General features: G+C 43.3%; 1 protein-coding gene across 1 annotated transcript in view; it reads right to left on the bottom strand.

Annotated features, from left to right (window-relative positions):
- KIAA1671 (KIAA1671 ortholog) overlaps positions 1-23,035 on the bottom strand; it is a 195,310-nt gene that overhangs the window by 164,528 nt on the left and 7,747 nt on the right. The gene's annotated exons all lie outside the window — the stretch shown is intronic.

Here is a 23,035-nt window from a genome sequence, read left to right as displayed (position 1 = left end):
AACCAATGGTCATGCCATGATAAGTCCCGGTTTACTTTCTGTAGACTTCAGCTCAGTAGACCCAGGTGCAAGCTGAAATGCTGGCGCAGTTAGTGCCCAAACGGAACTACATCTGAGTAGCTACATTAGGCACCCCCTAGTGGCTGCCAGCATTTAGGCCAACCTTACAGTATAGCTTAGTTCGCCAGGTGCCTTGTGCCACTACCCCAGCGTTAGGCACACTTTAACATTCCAAATCAAAGTCCACAGGGATGGTAAACTATAGAAAGTCCAAAATGAGTCGACCATTGCCATGTCAACCTTTTGATTGTGTGGACCTTCTGTCCATATTGGTCTGTCAATGTCGACCATATGGTGTCAATCTATTGACGGTTGATCCACCATCTGGGTCTCTTCTACCAGAAGATGTAGATTATTTTTAGTTTGAACACTGTATTGCAGTGCCAGACACCGCTGTCCCCTTCACAAAGTCAGCCTTGTAGGCCGACCCCCTCGGTCCGGAGAGTAACTAAGAAACAGATTGGTCGCATACCGGTAAATCCGCTACCGATCATTAGTGACAGATTTTAGCAGCAAAACACTTCCTAGGGAACCATAAAAACAACCTATGTTTAAGCATTTATAACACTAATCAGAGATATGAGCAATGAGTCAGCTGCTCATCGAGCAAAGGTTACTTACAGGGTGTGTGTACACCAACATGCAGCATTCCAGTGCTCCGTGATGCACCCATACATTGGTATTTGGGATGGGTACACCATCAGAATGTTTAGGTTTATACCATGCAATAAATGCAAGCATACAAGATAACTAAAATAAGGCAGATGTAACAAGGAGGCACCATTTGCTATACACACAATCCTACATGCACTTACAGTACCTTCCTTAACATTGTAAATGATTTCTAAAAGAAAATAAAAATATATATTTCATATGCAAAAGTAACATCAACTCAAACTGGGAACATATTTACAATGTAAAACCAGACGTATACAGTAGTTAAATTAATAAACTGTATTAAACGCTAGAATGCTGGGGTTAAATGCAGTGGTCACCAACCCGTCCCTCGCGAGATACTGGTAGCTCATGGTACCGATACAGGTGGCTCGACCACTCTACAGCCGCCCTCCTGTCCCTCCATCGCCCACCGCCACTTCCCTTCTGAGGGGAGGAGAGCGCATTGCATGTCTCTCCTTCCCCTCACAGAATCCCTGTGACTGGGCCATCAGCTAATCAGAGCTCACGGGCCGGAAGCCAATCCTTTTGTGGCATAATGTGTAAAGGGCATTTTTCAATTATTGTGCAGATTTCATTCTTTTTTTATTTTTTATTTTATTTTAGTAGCTCTTCAGGAGGTTTATTTTATCTCAAGTAGCTCACACCCCAAAAAAGGTTGGAGACCACTGGGTTAAAGAGATCCTTATTTAATTTTAAGTTCTTCTGACTGAACATATTGTCCTTTTACATCATAGCAGTTTTTTGGTCAAAAAAAGTCTTTATATAACATTGCATTCCTCTTTGAATCAAATTGAATACTTAAATGGAAAATAATACTAAATAATTAAATGGGAACTTATGGCATAATCAGCTTGTTCTTAAAATCTGTAAGGATTCCAAGGACAGAAAGTTAACCCTTCTATTATGTCAGACTTAAGGTGACCCATACACGTTGCAATAAGCATGCAAAATGCATGCGTTGCAATGCGATCCGCCCGATAACGCGTTGCATTGCACGCTGTTATCGCACCGTGTATGGGCACCTTTACACTTCCGTTTCAGCAGCATACTTACAAAAAAAAAAATAGAATCCTCTTTAAATTGTCTGATTCAAAAATCAGGTTAACAAATAAAAAGATACTGTGACTATGCAAATACATATGCATAAGCTCAGGAGAAAAAAAAATTTGCATCCATACTTTGTAAACAACCGGAAACATGTTGTACATCTCTATGGGAATGGCAAGTGAAATGTAATGCTGGGCACGCGCGATACCAGACTCCTGACCGACTGGTTTGCCTGACATTGGACATGTTTACTATGTGCTAACCGGCCTGCACATCTGATCATGGCTGCCATACCATGGCTGAAAATCTAGGAGACCCAACCACCAATCAGATGACCGATATTGTAGTGTGTAGGCTGTGGAGACCGGAGCTGGTTACCAATCCCAGGTCCAGGCAGCACAGCAGTGGTGCGTGTGGGATCCAGTTGAATCCAGGCACATTCAGACTTGCTGCAGGATGCAGCAGTGGCAGCAGAAGGTGGTGAGGGTATGGCAGTGGAATTTTGTTTTTCATATGGAATCCATACCCTATTTGTAAAACCGTGTTACTGTGAGATCTGAGGATCCGAGGTTAAGATTCCTAATAGTAGTAGCACAGAGGGCGCAGCTTCAGATTTCTAAAATGGCAACTGTCCACCATTTTAAAATTCAAGATGGCTGCTAATATTAGTCAGTGCAAGGCAGCAGGTGTCAGTCCGACAGCGGAGGAGGAGAAAAGAAGCGCTCCACAAGGCTATTATACCGGAAGCACTGATGAAGACAGAAGGGGGAAATTTACCAAGATGGTAGTGCTTTCACGTGGGATGTTGCTATGGGCAACCAGATACTATCTACTATCTTCTAGAAGGTGCTAAATAAATAATATATTGGTCTGCTAAAAAAACGGGCAAGTATGTACAGTGGATTGGATGTAGAATCTGCCAGCAGGTCTGCTGAGGATTGGAGAAGTGTGTACCAAGCTTAAGATCCAACACACCATTGTAAAGCGATACGGAATCTGCTGCGCTATATAAGAAACTGTACAGAAATAAACACAGAAAAGTAAAGTACATGCAAAAAAGCATATCATTAAATTGGTTTAATGAATAGAAATTCATAATATTGATTAATATAACTCACAAATTATACATGTGCTGATTTACCATTGTAAACAAACCTTTAAAAACATAAATATCTTTAGAAAATTGAGAGAAGGGTTTTCCCAGAGTGAAAAGGAATAGTTTTGGAATGGGCCGAGTACATGTGGGAGTCGCACTATGCAGGACATTTTTCATACCAGTCAGCAGTTCAGACCGTGGGCTGTACAGTAACTGAGTGCATGTATCTGCAAGCTGCACATTACAGTCTAGTTAAAAGGGTCTATGACGTGTCATGTAAAGCTCATTTTCACAAAAATTGAAAAATCGCAACATGTTTCAGTAATAGTAGATACTAAAGATGCATTCAGCATATATCAGTGTGTATGCGCCATATCAGGACCTGCAGATGATATTGTTAATTATAATCGTCCGCGGTAGGCGCAGCATATTCCGTTGCGCTTTACAAAGTCAAATGGATGAGGGACCTGCTCGCAAGCTTATAATCTATAGGGAAATAGGCATTGATACACAGGGATAAATAATCCTTATTGTATAAAGTCCACCAGAATGCAAAGGTTCCTGGTGTGCTGTAAGATACGGTGACCAAGATGTTTGGCCACGGGTCAGGAGGATGGAAAATGTGAAGAAAAGAGTGGATATGTGTGGACTGTATAGTGTGGATGTGATTAGATAGGAATGGTATATATGCTGCGCTATATAAGAAAAGGTAAATAATATATGATGGTTAAGTGACTGGTTCTGGAATTGAGTTGAGTTTTCAGGGAACGCTTATAGGTTTGGATACTGGAGGAAAGTCTTACTGTGCTTGGGAGGGCATTCCACAGAGTGGGTGCAGCCAAAAGAAAGTCCTGGAATCGGGAATGGGAGCGAGTAATGAGTGTGGATGAGAGACGCAGATCTTGTGAGGAGCATAGAGGTCGGGTTGGAAGGTATTTTGAGATAAGAGAAGAAATGTATCTTGGTGTAGTTGGTGTAGTTTGGTTTAAGGGGCTTACTTCTCTAAAGCCCAATACACACTACCCGATTATATAATAGACATTGTTCATAAGGGCATGTCTCAGCGATATCTTAAATAAGTGCGTATGCTCAATACAATTAATGGTGCGCACTCCCATGCATTGCTAACTATGTTGAGCGTACACATTACCCTATGTACCCTATGCATGTAGAGCAGGTTCCGATGTGACTGAATCAGGTCGGTAACAATATTGTTCAGTGTGTACACACTATATATTGTCCACCCACGGCACTGCAGATATCGTTACGATAATGGCGGAGGCACAGGTTATCTAGTGTGTAAGTAGTTTACGTTCTATGCCCTCTACGCTATGTCTCAAATGTCTGCATTTTCTACATCAACCTATTCTGTTCTTGTCCTTTATTTATGTAAGGTTGCTTATAGACTCTAGTGCTGTTGAATTTTGTGCACAATTATAAATAAATGGAAAAACAATCAATCAATCATGAATACATGACATAAGAAAATTCAATATTAAAAAAAGGTGCAGTGTGGAATACCCCTTACTGTATAGCCACTGCACCACGGTTTGATTTATTTTTGTTTGTTTGTTGATCTGTTTGTTTTAAATAAGACAAATAGGATTTCTCTATTGCCAAAAAGCACAAGTCAACTACTGGGCAGGCCAGATGGTGAATGGATGAAGAGGTAAAAGCAGAACAGAATATAAAGTGACAATGGCAAGCGGTCTCTGTAGTTTTGTCACAAGGTCTAGGCTGACACTGAAAGGTCAACACAAAATTCTGACATGGAAAAGGTTGACAATGTTTTTTTTTTTTTTTTTTTACTTTTTCCATACTTAACATGAACTCCAACTGGGAATGGTAAATAGTGCCAAGTGCAGCAGTAGGGGAGAGGGGGGCCTGGCCTGAAACATGGCGAGTGAATGGGGTACACTAATAGGGGGACCATTTCTCAGGTGTCGACAGTCTCTCACACACAAAAAAAGTGAAAAAAAAAAATTGATCTAGGTGTCAACCTTGTGCATGTCGACCAAATGACTATTCACTTATGCTGTGTACACACGGTACAAATCCAGCATGAGATTTTGACTATATAGTCAAAATCACAAAGGTTTTTTACCTTGCGATCCCGATGTGCGGTCCAGTGAAAGCACAAATCGAAAGCCAGATAAACAGGCAGCAATGACTATATAGTGCAGATTGTATGAATTGTATGTAAAAAGCACAGTTAGCAAAGATTGTATAGCAGTCGAATAGCAAGGGAATCTCGCCGTGTGTACACACCATTAGACGTTGTCTGTGACCTATACCACACCCTTTTGTTACAAAACAAATGTAAAAGAAGTTGCAATCAATAAAAAGGGTGTAAGCCATTAAAAAGTGTTGCAATTACACATATGCTAGTTTAAAATGGACCTAAAGGATGATGCATTTTGGCACAGCAAGACAGAATAATGGGAAAAAAATATGCTCTCGATAGATATTGCTACAAATGGGGTGGAGTATTTATGAAAGCTCAGGGAGAGATACAATTGTGAGAGAAAGTACAGCCAATCAGCTTACATTTTACAGGAAGGGTTTGAAAAACAAACAGCCTATTATAAGCAATTGTATCGTCTCTCGCTCTCTTTGAGCTTTGATAAATACCCCCTAATGCTGCTTTCAGACTGCCAAAAACGTCATGAACCGGTATTTTTTAACATTTCTAAAAACGGGTCAGACCGCTCTTAACCCCTTTCACACTGCATATATGAAACAGTATTTTACAGTTTTAATGCTGTTTTTGCAGTCTGAAAGCATACTGTGCAGGCATCTCCAAACAGCCCCCCCCCCCCCACACACACACAGAGGAATATCCAAACCCACCCACCACCACCACCACTGAGGCATCCTCTCACCCCCCACCCCAATGAGGCATCCTCTCTTCCCCTTTGTATTCACACTATTGTCCTGCATAGAACATAATAAAGCCCAGTTCTATCTCCATCAGTATTCCAGACATGTGAACGTCCCCCCAGGTGCCCCCCCCCCCCGTCTACACAGCGCAGGGAAGGGATGAAGCTGTAGGGTCAGGTTGGTAGCGATGGCGGGCAGGGGGTCCCTGCGGCATATGTGATATCAGTGGCGGGGTCCCCGCAGCAGATGGGAACTAGTAGTTCCAGAGTCGACCTGACCCTGCAGCCTGGATCCATTCCCCTCGCTTCCCAGGTGGGGGGGGGGGGGGGGGGGGGGGGAGAGATACACTCCGTGCAAGCAGCACCGTTTCCAAATACCGAATTTTTGTAAACGGTAAATTCACTCTGCACCTTTCAGCCCGCACATATTACCGTTTTAAAATTGCTAAAAAAAACTGCAAAATACCAGCTTATATGTGCAGTCTGAAAGGGGCTTAAGTCACAAGACTGAACACTGGGGGGTACTTTGCCATCAACTGTTCTGTGTTTTTCTTTAACCCCACCTTTTCTTTTCACTGACCTCACTATAGTGACATTTACACTGCATACACAGAAATGTCACAGCAATAAGACAGCCAAAGGTAGAGCGACTGGATGCAGCTGTAGGAGGATGCCATATAAAGTCAGAGGCTTCAGTCCCTGAAATTGATGCCAGAGTGTGCACATGCACCTTGCTGGTGGCTTTTCTGGCATTCTTCAAGTCTCATTTTTGAGATAAATTAAAGCAACTTTTAATTTTAATATAGCACTGTTCACCTAAGACCACTCCTATACCTATTCCCATTTGTAAAGCGTGTGTGTAAAGGGACATGTAATGAATGCTTAGAAGTGGACAGTACTAGCATAGCAGAAGCTTTTACCTCCACATCCCAGGAGAGCAGCGATACTCTGCATACTAATGAGGTGACATGTGGGTGCAGTCTGGTGTCTGTGCTTCTAGAAGCCCTGCACGATTAGAGGATTTGTCTGTCATGCTTGATTGCTTAAAAGGGGATACCCAATGAGCAGCGTTAATTATAACTGCTAATGGATTTGCCAGAGGCTATCCATTAGCCCCGGGAGCCAGCGTTTATCCCCTGATGCCAGCGCTGATCAGGTATTGGTCCTATAGTACATAGCTATAAGTAGACACCCCTTATGATTAAGGTGTTTGGCCATTTCAGCCTCACCCATTTACCAACAAGAGCACAATATCAAGCACAGCCATGCAATGTCTAAAACCAAACATTAACAATAGAATATTACACGCAGTAATATACAGAGTGGCACTAGTATAGGATGTCCGCTTCCCAACAATTCAGCCGGTCAGATTTATCACCTGCTAGTACTATCACAGTCACCTAGAAGTGCTGCTATAGGGAATAAGCAATGTCAGCACAGGAATAATTCATCTGCAGCATTATGGATTGGGTTCCTAGGACTGAGCAGCCACACACACAGTAACACACACAGCCAATAACACTCCACTGGATAACACTTCACAATCTTACAGTCTGGCTGAAGAATCTGGTCTGTGATAAGTTAGGTTGAGATTTACTATGTCGACATGCACAAACACTGATGACCTGTCAACATGATAAATTGTCTACCTAAAGCAGTGTACACACTGTGCGATTTGGTCACTGAGCGATTTTGGCTTAAAATCGATCAGCAATATATTGCTCAGTGTACAGTGTACAGTTTATCAGCGACCAGCGATTTTGGCTGAAAATTGCAGGCTATTCTGTCTCTACTTCATTTTGACTAGAAATTGCTGGTCACTGGTGCATAGCACATTGTGCACCAGCGAGCAGCAATGTATAGCTATTAATTGGAGGAGCATACTCCAGCGACCATGAAGGGCTGGCAGCGGGAGCGCACTCCCAGCGATTTATCTCCCACAGCACATGAAATCCCTGGCAATATGGTCGCTCAGTGACCATATTGCCAGCGATAGGTGCTGAAATCACCCCCGTGTGTACACAGCTTAAAGGTACATACACACAGCAATATGATCGCTGGCAATATCTTGCTAGAAAGATATTGCTGTGTCCCGTTTGCATCAGCTGATAAAAATGACACACTGCCGGGAGAAGAGGTAGGGGAAGTCGCTGGTGGAAGGAGCATGATAGCGACCATTAAGGGGCTGAAAACGGGAGCGCGCACCCGGCAATTTTTGCCCGTGTGTACACAGCTTCACACCCATAGTGGCCTCTTACCTGGTCCCAGCATAATCTTCCAGGTCACGTGACATGCAGTTACTACAAGCATCTGAAGTGCCACATTCCAGTAAGTATTCTATCCCTATTCCTCCCCATAGTGGCTTAACACTAAGTGCCCTCAATCACCACCACAACCGCAGCCTAAAAACTAACCTTTCCCAGAGCCTAACCCCAACCCTCCTAGCACCTAACCTTGTGTGTTAACATTTCACATTGTGGTGCTGACATTAGGAATGTCGAAACGGTCAATATCCCCCTCAGACTCTCCACTTCTATACAGAACTTTAAATGGTCTCCCACTTCTTCACCAAACCCAGCAAACTGTCCTTCTAACCTTCTGTTCCTCGTCCTATCTACCCCTCCGGTGTCACCCCTGTCTGCCCCCCGCCCCCCCCCCACACACACACACACACTTTAGAATGTAAGCTCTCACGAGCAGGGACCTCTTATCTCATGTGCTTATCCTTTCTTACTTCAAGAGTCTTCGACTGCACCAAAGCATGATGTTTGCTGCCACCTTGATACTTATGTTTGGACATGCCTGACCTAGGTGCTGTGCAGCTTGGCGGCGTATATGTTCCCTGTGTGAGAACTGTACTGTCCCTGCTTATATTGTTACCTACCTGGCTGCTGCAACGACCAGTGGCGCCACTGATGGCTGCCTAGGTGCTGTGCAGCTCGGCGGGTATGTGTTAACAAATGAATGTAATGCCCCCCCATCCCTGCTCGATGCTGCACTATAATCCACAAAAAATTTCTAGTGTGTGCAAGCACACATGGCCAAAAAGGCCCATACACACTTGGCGACTGAGTTGAAAGACGCTCAAAACTGCCTGTTTGAGCGGCTTTCAGCTCAAAGCCGCCCAGTGTGTATGCTTTGGTAATACCAGATGAGTGGCGTTGAGGATGACTTTGCATAGCTCTGTGCTATGCAAAGCCGTCCTCCCCCCCTCCTTCGGTGCCGGGCAGGGGGAAAGCCACTCAGTGTGTATGCACTCAGCGGCTTTCCCCGCAGCGATGATTGACATCATCGCTGTCCATACACGCTGGGCATAGTTGCCCAGTGTGTATGGACCTATAAAGTTAATTCTGATTCTTCTGATGTTGCAACCATCGAATGATGTTCCTATAATCATCTTCAACTGTAAGTTACAGTTTTCCAGTTTGATTATGTGTAATCTGGGCACTGCGGAACCCTTGTGGCGCCGTATAAATAAAGGATAATAATATTAATAATAATAATAATAATATCAACCATGTGACTGTATTCCATGGGCATTGCTGGAGGATCATGTGGAAAACTGAAAAAAAGTGGGAGTATGTTACTGCATCACAGGGGGAATAGCCCATATTAATACCGATGGTCTAGAACAGTGATGGCTAACCTTGACACTCCAGCTGTTGTTGAACTACACATCCCAGCATGTCCTATAGCACTAATAGGTCTGCATAACTTTGGTCATGTAGAACATAGTTTAAAGATTGTAATGCAAAAATAGAAGCAAGAAAGCACCAGGCTACTATAAAGTACAATCTGTTAGTTGTAAATCCCCCCCCCCCCCCTTCCTGATGTACCACTTATCTATTATACCCCTTTCAAACCAGAAATGTGTGACCAATACGGGAATTAAATTCCCGGGACATGCAGGGTAATATCCCGGGTTGGGACCCATTCACACATGCTTTTGAACAGAGACATCCAGTGTTGGCACCTTTCACACTAAACCTGGGTTTACCCTGCATTTCTATCAGAATATCATTACAAATGGACTTTTTTTTGGGCCCACCAAGAGGTCACGAGAGAGTGAGGGGGGGAGAGAAGGAGGACTGTCTCTGCCTGTATTTCTGATTGTTTGTGCTTTACTGCTGTTTGTCCCAGCAAGTGAGAGCCTGATGCAGCGTCTGACTCTGTCCTCAATAGTGTATAACAGTTCCCTCACCTCCTCATTTGTCCAAGAAATTGCAAGCTTTCAGGGGTTAACACACACTGCTGGGGTCTGTTGTGCCACAGAGGATGCACAGTGTCTCCCTGCAATGCTGTGTGATGCCTCTGGGCATGTCTGAACATCCACAACAACAGGAAGCTGCCCTGCATAGCCAATCAGAATCAGCAGACATGAGCAGAGGCAACACGGGAAAGAAGTATATGTCCCTGCACCATTCAGACAAGCCAGTAGTCCGGGAAGGGCCCCTGCTAGCTAGCAGGGTTGAAATCCAGGCAAATTTGGCCAGGGAACCTTTCACACCAGCAGTAGTCGCAGGTTGTTCCCTTCCCAACCCGGGAATTTAGGCTGATGTGAAAGGGGTATTAGTAGACATTGGGAAATGATGATTCCCCAGTAGATAACGTATAAATGCAGGACAGACAATGACCACAAAAGATGGTGCATTTATTTGTAATGGCTGCTATGATGTTATTCTCAGTGCTAAGCAGTATATAGAATAAAGAATAGTAAACGTATGGCTGAAAAGTTTGGAAACGTGTGACAAGGGTAAAGCTATTTCCTGCAAGCATTGTAGCCTGAAGGTTGATCATACATTATGATCACAACCTCAATTTGACACAGTTTAACATATACTAAAACAGTCACTGTTCCAAATAAGCAACACATTCGTACGGGTTGGGATCATTTGGTCTATTGCATTATGGTAGAAAGTCATTAGGTCGAATCCATTAGGTCGACATGATTCTAGGTCGAAAGGTCATTAGTTCGACATTGTCTATGTCGACATTCACAAGGTCGACATGGGGTTTTTCACTGTTTTTTACCTGAATGTCAACACAGTCGACATGGACACAGTTTAAAGTGCACTGCATCCCCTCGCATCGCTCGCTGCGCTCGCTATGCGTCAGGCACGGTGCCTCGCTACGCTCGGCACACTATTTTATTCTCCCACCACGCCCTAGTGGATGGTAGGGCATGAAATACCGCCTGTCGGCACATGTTGGCTCAAAAAACAGTGAAAAACTCCATGTCGACCTTGTGAATGTCGACATAGACAATGTCGAACTAATGACCGTTTCGAACTAATGACCTGTCGAACTAATGACCTTTCGAACTAGAATCATGTCGACCTTTTCCCATGTCGACCTAGAGTCATGTCGACCTTTTAGCATGTCGACCTAATGGATTCGACCTAATGACTGTCGACCATAATGCAGTAGACCAAATGACCGCATCCCCATTCGTACACCTATAGCAAATCTCCATAGGCATCTGCTAATATTAGCTTACATAGCAGAGTCACATTTCCTCTGGTTCCAGGTCACAAAAAGGTGTGTTAATATTTTACATATACTTCTCAGGCCTGGGGACACAGCAAGCATTAAGCAGTCCCACTCACACCCAGCTGTTACAAAATAAATGGCAAGGACCAGTTGGAGCTGTTCTTGTGGAAGTGAAACACAGACGGATTAGCAGGGAATCGCAGCAACATTGTGTTTTTTAACCTCCACCTACCACCTGTGTCATCAATGGCACCACCAAGTAAAAACTATGCAGAGCAATTACATACATACTGTATTATTTATTTAACACACTTGAAAGGAGATGTGCATCAGCATCTATATCATTGGAAATGAGTTTTAGAGGCCAAAACTATGCTTCTAACCTGATATTTGTACAAATAAAAGAAAATGATAACATATACAATAAATAGGAATGACTATAAAACATTACACTGGCCTCAAATCAGAAAAAGGATCAGTGTCTACTGTACAGTACATAATTCCCATGTACCAGTATAGAGCTCTGCAATTTACCCCTATTCCTCTGCATGTTGTTTCAGATGACCTTTACTCCAATGAGATTAACTGCATTTTTAACAGCCAATGTTGCCATAAAAGTAGAATGATTGGTTTCTTTTGGGCTCACTCCCTTCACTGCACTCTAGAAATTATAATGGATTGGTCAGAAAGATCGATCACGCTCATGATGATGTACAATTTCCCTTGAAATCCCCGGCAGTCCTTGGTGGTTTTTGGACATACAATCTACTCACACTCCATCATACAATCAGTCATACAATCCATCTGCTGTATGATTGTGTACACAAGATGTGCACACAATCTGCATTCAATCCATCTTATGCTGGGCACACACCAGGACGACAAGGGTCCAATCCCATCAATCTAGATCCAATTCCGACCGATTGGATGTAGATTGTGTGGTGATTGGGCCCTTTTCTGTCCTGGTGTGGACCGATACCGATCCGATGCGCGGTCCCGCGGGTCGTTCTTCAGATCCTACCTGCTGCAGGTAGGATCTGAAGAACGACCATACTCCCAGGTGCGGGTCGCCATCGGATCAGACCCGCTCACGGTCGTGCCCCCCCGCGTCATCGTGAGCGGCTCGGAAGAAACACTAACGACCCGCTCACGATGTGCATCGTGAACAGGTCGTCCTGGTGTGTACCCCACATTACAATCAATCAGTCATACAATCCATCTGCTGCATGATTGTGTACACAAGATGTGCACACAATCTGCATACAATTCATCTTACAATCAATTGAGATTGTATGATTGGGTACAATATATCTTTCTGATGTATGGCCACCTATAAAGTAAAAAATAAAAAACCCTTCTAAAAAGTGATTGCAACCAAACATGGGCGTTACTAGAAAGGTAGTCAAAATTAGAGATCTGGGGGTTTGGTATTACTCTGATTTATTCAGTTCTTATCACCAAATGATAATATGAAGTGGTACAGTCTTGCACTATACTGGTTTAAAAATGATGGGTCGAAGTTAAAAGTCCATTACACATATATCCAACTTTATCTCCACATGGATATATGGAGTAATATGCAACAAAAATAAAAATGTGTATTCTGAATGGTGAAAGCACAAAAACTATGGCTAATAGAACAATAAAATTACATGAACAACAATCGGGCGCAATAAGACTACATATGCTCCACCAATCAATCTTTATACCAATTTGTATTGGTTATATATAAAATGTGTTATGGCTGCTCCCAAAGGCAATTCTGGAGATTGCCACTTGGAAATGGCTAATAGAACAGATGTAGACGTTCCACTAACAAGTCACTTACAGGTGTCACCAAAAACTCTCCTCAGCCCTTAATTATAACCCTTTGACATATGTCAAAATGATGAACACAATAATGCTTACATAAGGTGAGTATGTGCAATACACAAACATTTCTTAGTACTTATGTATTATCTGGGCATCAGATTATTGCATTGCATGCAATATAGTGGCATACAATGCAATGCAATGTGATTTTTCATTGTAAAGATCCAATTTTTAATTGTATAGTCAACCATGGGTGATTTCCTACCCCCACTATCCAACTACGCATGGAGTTGATTTTATATAGTGTGGCGAGCGCAGCGAGCCACAAGAGTGGCGAGCGTAGCAAGCCCCGCGAGGGGACGCAGAATACATGTAAAGTTATCCACGTGCGCTCGCCACGCTTCAGGTACGGTGGCTCGCGACGCTCGCCACACTATATAAAATCAACTCCATGCGTAGCTGGATAGTAGGGGTATGAAATCACCCATGCTTGACTATACAATTAAAAATCAGGTCTTTACAATGAAAAATCGCATTGCATTGCATGCCTTAGGTAGTGGCATGCTATGAAAAAATAGGGAGCCTAGATAATACATAAGTACCCATTTCTTTAACTGGATAATAATTTGACATCACACAGGGTACACAGGCACACCACAATAAACAAAACCAGTGATACTCACACTTGGACTTATACGACAACAGCTGATAGACACATACAGGTTTCTTAGCTTCCTATTAGTATGCAAATTCACCAGGGACTTGTGTGAACAGGAAGACATTTCCCAGGATGTAGAAGTTTCAAACCCATTTAAATGAATACCAACAATAAAAAGGGTGGTGGGGGGGGGGGGGGGGGGTGTAATCTCCGTACTATATAGATATTAAAACAGAATCAACATAACAGGAACCAGCAACAAAAAAGAAGCCAGGGCATTTTTGCTGAAATAGTTGTGGACATAACTAGTTATGGAAGGTAGGTGTCCCCCGATCACTCTTTGGACATGTTTCAACCCTATGGTATCTTTGACCTATGAAAGTGGATCAGGGGTATAGTTACTTTCCATAATCAGTTGGGTCCACTACTATTCCAGCGGCAGAAATGTCCTGGCCCCATCTTTGTTGCTGGTTCCTGTTATGTTGATTCTGTTTTAACATCTATCCTGTACAGATTTTTATATTAAGGGTATTCTTTAAAGTGTGTTTGGATCTTCTATCTACACTACGAGAAATCTTTCTCTATTCAAGTAAGTTCCTGGTGAATTTTCATACGAATACAGAACCAAGATTATGGCTAGATTTATGTAAGCCAGGGTGTGTTAATCAGTAAAGGTGCATACACACTACATGATTCACTCCCCCAGCTATATCATTAACAATATCAACGGAGCTCCCCTATATAGTGCATACACACAAAACAATATTGTTCAGTGTCGCCTGGCCGCTAAATATGGTAGGGGGGGATGCAGGGGACAGCCCTGCCAAGCGTTACTCAGAGGGCTGTCCCTAGTGCAGTTAGTTAGGTATGCTAGTAATACATTACACAAAAAAAGTAATCCCCCAGTTAACTAGCATTAAATGCAGAAATGCACTGAACACTAGTTCATACATCTGCCCCATTGTGTCTAAAAAATATATAAAATAAAAAGCAGTGGAAAATACTTTACGAGTAATACCAAGGCTAAAGGTGCCTGTAGTCTCCATTCATTGTAACCATTTTCATATTGTATAACTATGAGCAAGTCAGTGAACACATGGACTCTTAAATGTAGTATAAAGGAAAATAAATCTGTAGTTAAGTGATTCAAGTTCAGAACATGAGGGCCCCCTGAGGTTAGCGGAAGCATAAACTGCTTCAAGACATCAGTAAAATTGTTCTTCATTTTAAGTAAAACAAGTGATGCATAAGTAAGAATTCGCAGTTTACAGTGTTAAACTCATGAAGTTTGGGTAAATGTAAACCAAATCACTTTTACTAGCAATTTTACTACCCTCTCAAGTGACTTACGCCCAATTACTGTGCCGTTACTGAGAGGCAGATTGGTACTTGTGGAGTATCACGGCTCCCACGACCTGCATCGTATGCAGATCGTATGCTAAAAATCGCATCGCATGTGGCATACGATGCAATGTTTTACCGATTTTTGACCATTTTTGCTCAAAAATCGTATGCCATCGCATGGCATCGTATGCCATATGTAGTGGCATACGATGGCATACGATGGCATACGATACAATGTTTTACCGATTTTTGAGCATTTTAGCTCAAAAATCGTATGCGATCGCATCGGATGGCATGCGATGCGATCGCACCCGATTTTGCATTAAAATGCATCAGAATGCATTGACATGTGTATTAAACTTGTGAAATGCCCCCAATGCCATTTTTCATAGTGCACCACCCCCACTATCAACGTCAACCCGAAGCGTGGCGAGCGCAGCGAGCCCGCAAGGGGCGGCGGTACGCGTCCTACGACCTTTTCATACCCCCACTATCCACGTCGGCGTGGAGTTGAGAATAGAATAGTGTGGCGAGCGCAGCGAGCCCGAAGCGTGGCGAGCGGACGCGGATACCTTCACAGCTATACGCGTCCCCTCGCGGGCTTCACAGGTATCCGCGTCCGCTCGCCACACTATTCTATTCTCAACTCCACGCCGACGTGGATAGTGGGGGTATGAAAAGTTCGTAGGACGCATACCGCTGCGCTCGCCACGCTTCGGGTTGACGTTGATAGTGGGGGTGGTGCACTATGAAAAATGGCATTTGGGGCATTTCACTACTTTAATACACATTTCAATGCATTCTGATGCATTTCAGTGCAAAATCGGGTGCCATCGCATCGGATGCCATCCGATGCGATCGCATACAATTTTTGAGCTAAAATGCGCAAAAATCGGTAAAACATCGTATTGCATCGTATGCCATCGTATGCCACTACATATGGCATGCAATGGCATACGATTTTTGAGCAAAAATGCTCAAAAATCGGTAAAACATCGTATCGCTTCGTATGCCACTACATATGGCATACGATGCCATGCGATGGCATACGATTTTTGAGCAAAAATGGTCAAAAATCGGTAAAACATCGTATCGCATGCCATCGTATGCCACTACATATGGCATACGATGCCATGCGATGGCATACGATTTTTGAGCAAAAATGGTCAAAAATCGGTAAAACATCGCATCGTATGCCACTACATATGGCATACGATGCCATACGATGGGAGCCGTGATACTCCACAAGTACCGGCAGATTTATTAAGCTTTGTGAAGTGATAAAGTGACGGGTACTTTATCACCAGCCGATCAGCTCCTACCTGTCATTTTTCAGACAAGCCTGTAACTACACAGTTGAGAGCTGATTGGCCGGTGATAAAGTACCAGCCACTTTATCACTTCACAAGGCTTAATAAATTTGCCCCTGAACGCCACAACAATTTTGTACGTAACAATGCTTTCGATAAGGCATGACTAATAGTGTGTACACACGGTTAGATTTGGCTTCCGATGTTCCCGATATAGGGAACATCGGAAGGCAAACCGCATGCTTTTTTAGGGCTTCTGAGCCCGATGCGCACTCCCCTGTGAGCGCATATCGGCAGCCAGATAGAGAGGGCAGGCAACACTATATAGTGTAAATTGCGCCCCTCTGGCATGCCGTGAGATGGAGTCCCAATGCGATCTGATCGCGTCGGGACTCGCATCTCACGGCAGTATCTGCCATGTGTACACACCTTAAAAATGTACTAAAATATCAATGCAGATTACAGATATGCCCAGTGTCCATTGAAAAGAATAGGCCTTTTAATAATGTGAGTGTGGCCATACCATGACAGGGAATGGGTCATGGGGTCAACAGTAATTATGTCAGCAGTCAATAGATCGACCACTATTTGTCGACAGGCAAAATGTCCACACATGAAAAAGGACGACATGCATTAGGGTGAGGTGGTCAACAGGAGTTTTATGGGGGGGGGGGGGGGGTCTATGTTGACATAAGTCTACATGGACACCATATAAGCTTACTTCTTTGTTCGCCATGCATACCACTTGGCTAGTATAGTGTGAAAAAGAAAACATTTTTGGGTGGGAAAAAAAAAAAATGGGAAAAACCCATGTGGATCTTTTCCATGTCAACCTATCGACCGCATCCCCGTGACAAATCTCTAGTAGAAAAAAACACAAACACACACACACACACACACACACACACAACAAACCACTACTCCCTCCACTTCCAGATCTTTCGGGGCTAATAGACAATAGGTCGGCTCTCTTGCCTTCCTCAACGTATAGGATACATTCATTTGGTAAATGTTGTAGAAGTCTGTTCACTTATCACAAGCATTGTGTGATGGTAAATGCTACAAACTGTTACAGAAATCATGTGGTTATGTATTTTTCCTCACAAGACACAATATAACCCCCAATTAAATCACTGTACGGTCATAAGACTGTGTACAATGGACTAGGAGGGAAAAAACATCTGTTACTGCACACCACACACACTGACCTCTAAGTAATAATACCCAGAAGGCTTGTATATCATTTACAATAGTTCCCATTGATGTAAAAAAAATATTAATGAAAACATCAAAAATCAGGGCAGTAAAGCATTGCCGTCTGGACATGAAATGGTCACTGAAGACCAGATGGCCAGTGTATGACCTAAATAAAACATGCACACCCATGGGCCTGACGCACCCAACTGCAGGCGCTCTCTAGCAGACATTAAATACAGCAGCTGGATATGAATATTCCGTAAACAGGGCTAACCACAGTTACTACTGAGGATACAGAGTCCTGCTGCTCAGTACAATGCAGTATATTCCTTCCAGAGGTCTGTCTACTGCACCCAAATAAAATAGCTTTTATGGATCCACTCCTTAAAGTTAGCACTGGGCTTCTAGGTGTGTACTTCTTATTTGGTATGAATTAGGCCTTGTGCCAATTGACTTCATATTTGAAGCAAAAAAAAAAAAAAAAAAGACCCAGGAATCCAATGACCCCAAACACAAACTTAATGCAGCTTTCCCAACATGGGCTACAGTAAACATATTTAACTCAATTAAAAAATGCACAAGGAGCCCCTTTCACATCGCACTTTTAAAACGGTATATTGCCGTTTTTTTTTCCATTTGAAAACGTTTAAGGCTGCAAAGTGAAAGTGCCAGAGTTGATTTACCGGTTAAAGTTAACCGGTATTTCAACACGGTTAAAAAGCAGAGTCCTACACGTTTTAAAGCCGTTTTTTTGGCAGTTTGAACAGCTCTATTTCTATGGCTTGAAACGTGTCCCTTGGGGGTTAAACGTTTGAATGGTATTAAATGATTTTTAAAACGGTTTTCACCTGCAATGTGAAAGGTCTCAAGGCTCAGACCCGTTTTAAAGTCCCATTTAAGAATACCGTGTCATTACCCATTTCTGCAATGTGAAAGCAGTATTAATGTACTGCCTGCCATCAAGATTCAAAACACTAGCCACATGTCAAATGCTAGTGGCTGCTTGGCCTTACATTAACTTGTGTCCGATTATCAGCCAAGAGATGCTCATGTGGGTAAATATACAGATATAGCTGCTCGTTGCTGCACTAGGGCTGCTCGTGCCGGTTTGTATCATTAATGTCGCATGCGTTTCTACGAGCCGTTGCAGCAAATTAGACTCACGTGTATGGTGACAGAATCGTAACAAATCGACACGTATGCCGCATGTGGTGTTTGCCGCACCAATGTTGAGCGTGGCTACAACTGTATATAGAAAATAAATATTACTGCACATACATAGATAGGATGTGTCGTCATACATCCAGTGTCAATACACCATGCAGCCCAGACATTTTTACAAAAAAAATGCATTTTAGTCACAACCCAATGGTAATAGGCCGCAAGAGGAGATTGTATATTTGTGTGATTGTACATGGAGCAGAATAGAACTTGTATTGGAAAAAAGCTGTATAGACTCAGGGGTATTCAATATCTGATGCTATTTCAGACAGTCAGATATATCTGCCCACACCTATCTCGAACGTCTTTTCCCCCCCATACACGTTCAACTTTAAAAAAAAAAAGTTATATATGCATTGTCGAAAATGGCAGCATGATTATCAAATCTGTGACAGCACATACTATGCCTGTCAATAGTGACCAGCACATACTGTGCCCTGTAGTATGCCAAGCTGATGGTGACCAGAACATACTATGCCTGTCAATGGTGACCAGCGCATACCATATGCCACCGGTGACAGTGAAATGGTTGTCACTTACCTGCCAGCAAAAAGTGACCAAAACTATCTATTAACTAATTTCAAAAACAGATCATAGACAGAAAACAGACAATATTTGGCAAATGCACATTTAGCTGCATGTCTATCCACCCATCTGTGTATATATTTGCCATTAAAGAGGTATCCTTTATTCCTGGAGAACAAAACCAATGCAGAATAGCTCTGTGCATAGAAGTCGTGTATGATTTCTATAAAAGGCAATGCTAGAGGCAATCCATCCTATTATGAACAGAACAAAGTCATTGCTAAAATACACAGAACAATGAATTCTCCAATGTCAAGTTCCTTAAAAAGCAAGGCTTGGGTATAGAGGACAGCGCACTGCATTGTGGGAGCAGCGTGTTGTCTTCCAGCCATACACGAAAGATAAATACAGGGTGGAAAGAGACTGCACGGATCAGTTTCCAACTTCTAGGAATAGAGACTCATTAACCTATGATGTTTAAGATCAATTAAAAATGTCTAAACAGCAATAAAAAGGAAATGGAAACAAATCAATTACTAAATTAACTAATGAAATAAGCATCATTACCATGGAAATAAATCACAGACAGCCAGAGCACTCATCACTAGATAAATGCATTTACAGCCAGTGCAGGCTGAACACCACACATGTACTATTTCATATTTAGAACTCGGACCTGCTGAATTCTTTATGAAAGTATTGTTATTCTTACACTCCCCATTTATACACAATGAGTCCGACTGCAAAGGATTCATTTCCCACATAAACAGTGTGGTCCATACTCCACTGCACAGAGCTGGCAGGGGGAGGGATGGGAATTTCCCTTTTCTGCTGGAAGTTCTATTAAATGTAGATGTTTTTATTTGAGTGTTGTGTTTGTTGGGAGGTTAGGGTTAGGAGTCTGTTCTTATTTTATTTCTCTGTATGACAACGATTAGCTGTGAGCAGGATAGGCACAGTAGGAGTGCCCTGACCTTTGGATGCCACTGATATTTCTGTGCATGGGAATATAGTGCTAGTACTTCCCTAATAAGGGAAAAATGTACACCTTTCCTTATTAATGTTAGTTGTCCAATAGGACTCTACTAGTTGCGCCCCAGTTTCCAGAAGGAGAACGGCAAAATGCATTCACAGGGGGAAAGTTGTGTTTTAATATTTTCACACATTTAAAAACCTATCAGAAGTTGACAAATATAATTAACAAACATTTTTTTTTTACCCAGTTTTGAAATGATTAAAGTCACACAAATGCAATGGAACAAAACTTAAATGTTAAGCTCTTAAGGTTAGATACTTTTTTAAAAAAAAAGCAATATTCCATACACATACCAAGTACACTGATAAAACTATAAAAGGCAAATAAATCCTAAATAATTCATAACGCTAAAAAAATTATCCCAGTGCATTGTGTAGCGACCTTAACATCTCCCTTGGCTAAAATATATGTAGGGGGCCATGTAGTGCACTTACAGTACCTCCTGACGCACAGATTCCCGTTTGCCGCCCCATAGGGCTGTGTTCAAATATCCACAAGTCTGCTGATACCCCCAAACTGACCCGAATGGCGTGAATGGATTACTTCCACAGCTAATGAACTTGGCATTGCATAGTGCGGGAGCAGCTATGATGAGGCAGTCATGAAGCCACGCCCCATCTACAGCCGGTTCCATCTTGTCACACCCCCTTTCCATCCATTAAAACAGGCCAAGCCCCCACAGCTGCTGTGAGGACTTAACAACAACAACAACAACAAGCCATGGTAGTAGGTGAGATTTGTAACACTGGTAATGGTGTAAGGGTAGATGACAGCTAGAAGTTGCTAGGTTGGTACTTTCTCCAAGGATTAGTACATCTGGCCCTAGGAATGGCCTAGTGGAGTTACTAGGTAGTGCAGGCATGCCAAGCGTTGAAACCAAAGTGTTCCATTACTTTCTGGCACAGTGTAGAAGCCGGCACTGCAAACTGACTGGTCTTCGGGGCAGCCCACCTCTCTAAGACCCTTAGTGAAAATAGGGTTCCAGCCCACGAGCATGCTTATGATTCCTTATGTACAGCACATACATAAGGCACGAGAAGAACATGCCCTTACGCTGCGGGTGTCACCTAAGGTAGGGACTCCACTTGGATGGCCAGCTGGTGGCCTTTACATATTGTTACCATTGATGGCAGGTAACCATTCTGTGTGGTGCCATTGGTTTTACCATTGTTGTTTTTGCACACGCTCAGTGGCTGGCTCGGATTTCTTCGCGAGAGCCCGACATCTGTGTCATCAATGAGGCAGGACATTTCATTCCCTGCTCTTGCCAGAAGTGGCAGAGGGCTGTGCGTTAATAGTCTAGCAGCATCACTGTAGACATGAGTAGAAAGAAAATACAAAACCATCAGGCACGTAGCTACCATTGATGACTGGAAACCATATGGTTCTATGTAATCAATGATAAATGTATTTGCCATTGGCCATAGACCATTGATGATTTTTTAAACATTACTTGATGATGGTTCCTACTAGGGACTCGTGAAACATTCAGGTACAGCAGCCAGTGATGTGCTGTCAGGGGAGGCAGAGCCTCACGTGTCATTCTCCAAATTTAACTATAGAAATTATTACAATAATACAAAGAAGATATCTCACTTATACCGCTTTCAGACAGCACTCCGAACACGGCTTATTGCCGTGTTCGCGGGGCCTAAACACGGGTCACGGTGCGGTCTGAAAAGGCCACCACGGGTCGAGCAACACGGGTGTTCAACCCTGGTAATGACCAGGGTTGAACACGGCTATGACCCGTGTCAAGTGCAGTGTGAACGGGTGCCTGGGTCGAGCGACCCGTGTCCCGTTCACAGTATGGAGGAGGCAGCACTGTCAGCTCCAAGTACTGCCTCCTCCCGAGCCCCCGATGACGCGCCGCCGCCCAGCACCGCCCCATGTGATGTCACCGACTCTGCAATATGCCGTGTCGGTGTCGGAACTTTCAGACCGCATTGCCGTGTTGCTCAGGGGATGGGACCCGTGTCCTAATCCCGTGTGCGACACGGCATTTGCAGTCTGAAAGTAGTATTATACAGATCATCTCTGTATTATTTGAATTATTTTTATAGTCAAAACACAGCACCAAATGATATCGTGGTGTAAATCTGTCTCCGATACAAGTCAGTGCCTCCCCAGCCATTGCCCTCACCGCAATGACAGCAGCACGTACATCGGTATACACCAGTGTGGAGAGAGTATCTGGTCACCCAGCCAGCTGTATGCACTGCAGTCTCCTTATAGGGATACAGACTACATCAACATTAATAACATTTGGTTATCTATATTTCATCACATTGTAGATTAGAGGCACAGACTTTTCATTTATTACCCTTTTACACCAAAATCCCTGATCTGACCCGGAATTTGGAACATGCTTCTTATCCAGGTCAGATCTGGGATTTGCCCAATCTACACTGCGGTGTCAACCCAGAATATTCCTGAGCCGGCACCATTTACACTGTCACCTCCAAGGGGGCGGCGCTTGGAGGTGACATTATCTCGAAGCGCTGGGACTGCTGAACGACATGCTGGGACCGCCACGCTGGGGGCAAGCCCAGCAACAAAGTAAGCTGCTGGGCTACCCCCCAGCCTCCGTGGTGAATTGATGCCACTCACAAGCATCCAATCACCTCCTACCTGGCTCCACTGCTGTCTGCACAGTACAGCTGAGGAGGCTGTGTGCGCCCC

This window comes from Crinia signifera, chromosome 1 (genome assembly GCF_055691185.1).
Source record: "Crinia signifera chromosome 1, ASM5569118v1, whole genome shotgun sequence".
Taxonomy (NCBI): domain Eukaryota; kingdom Metazoa; phylum Chordata; class Amphibia; order Anura; family Myobatrachidae; genus Crinia; species Crinia signifera.
The sequence above is the reverse complement of the archived record's forward strand: the minus strand, read 5'-3'. Positions and strand labels throughout refer to the sequence as shown.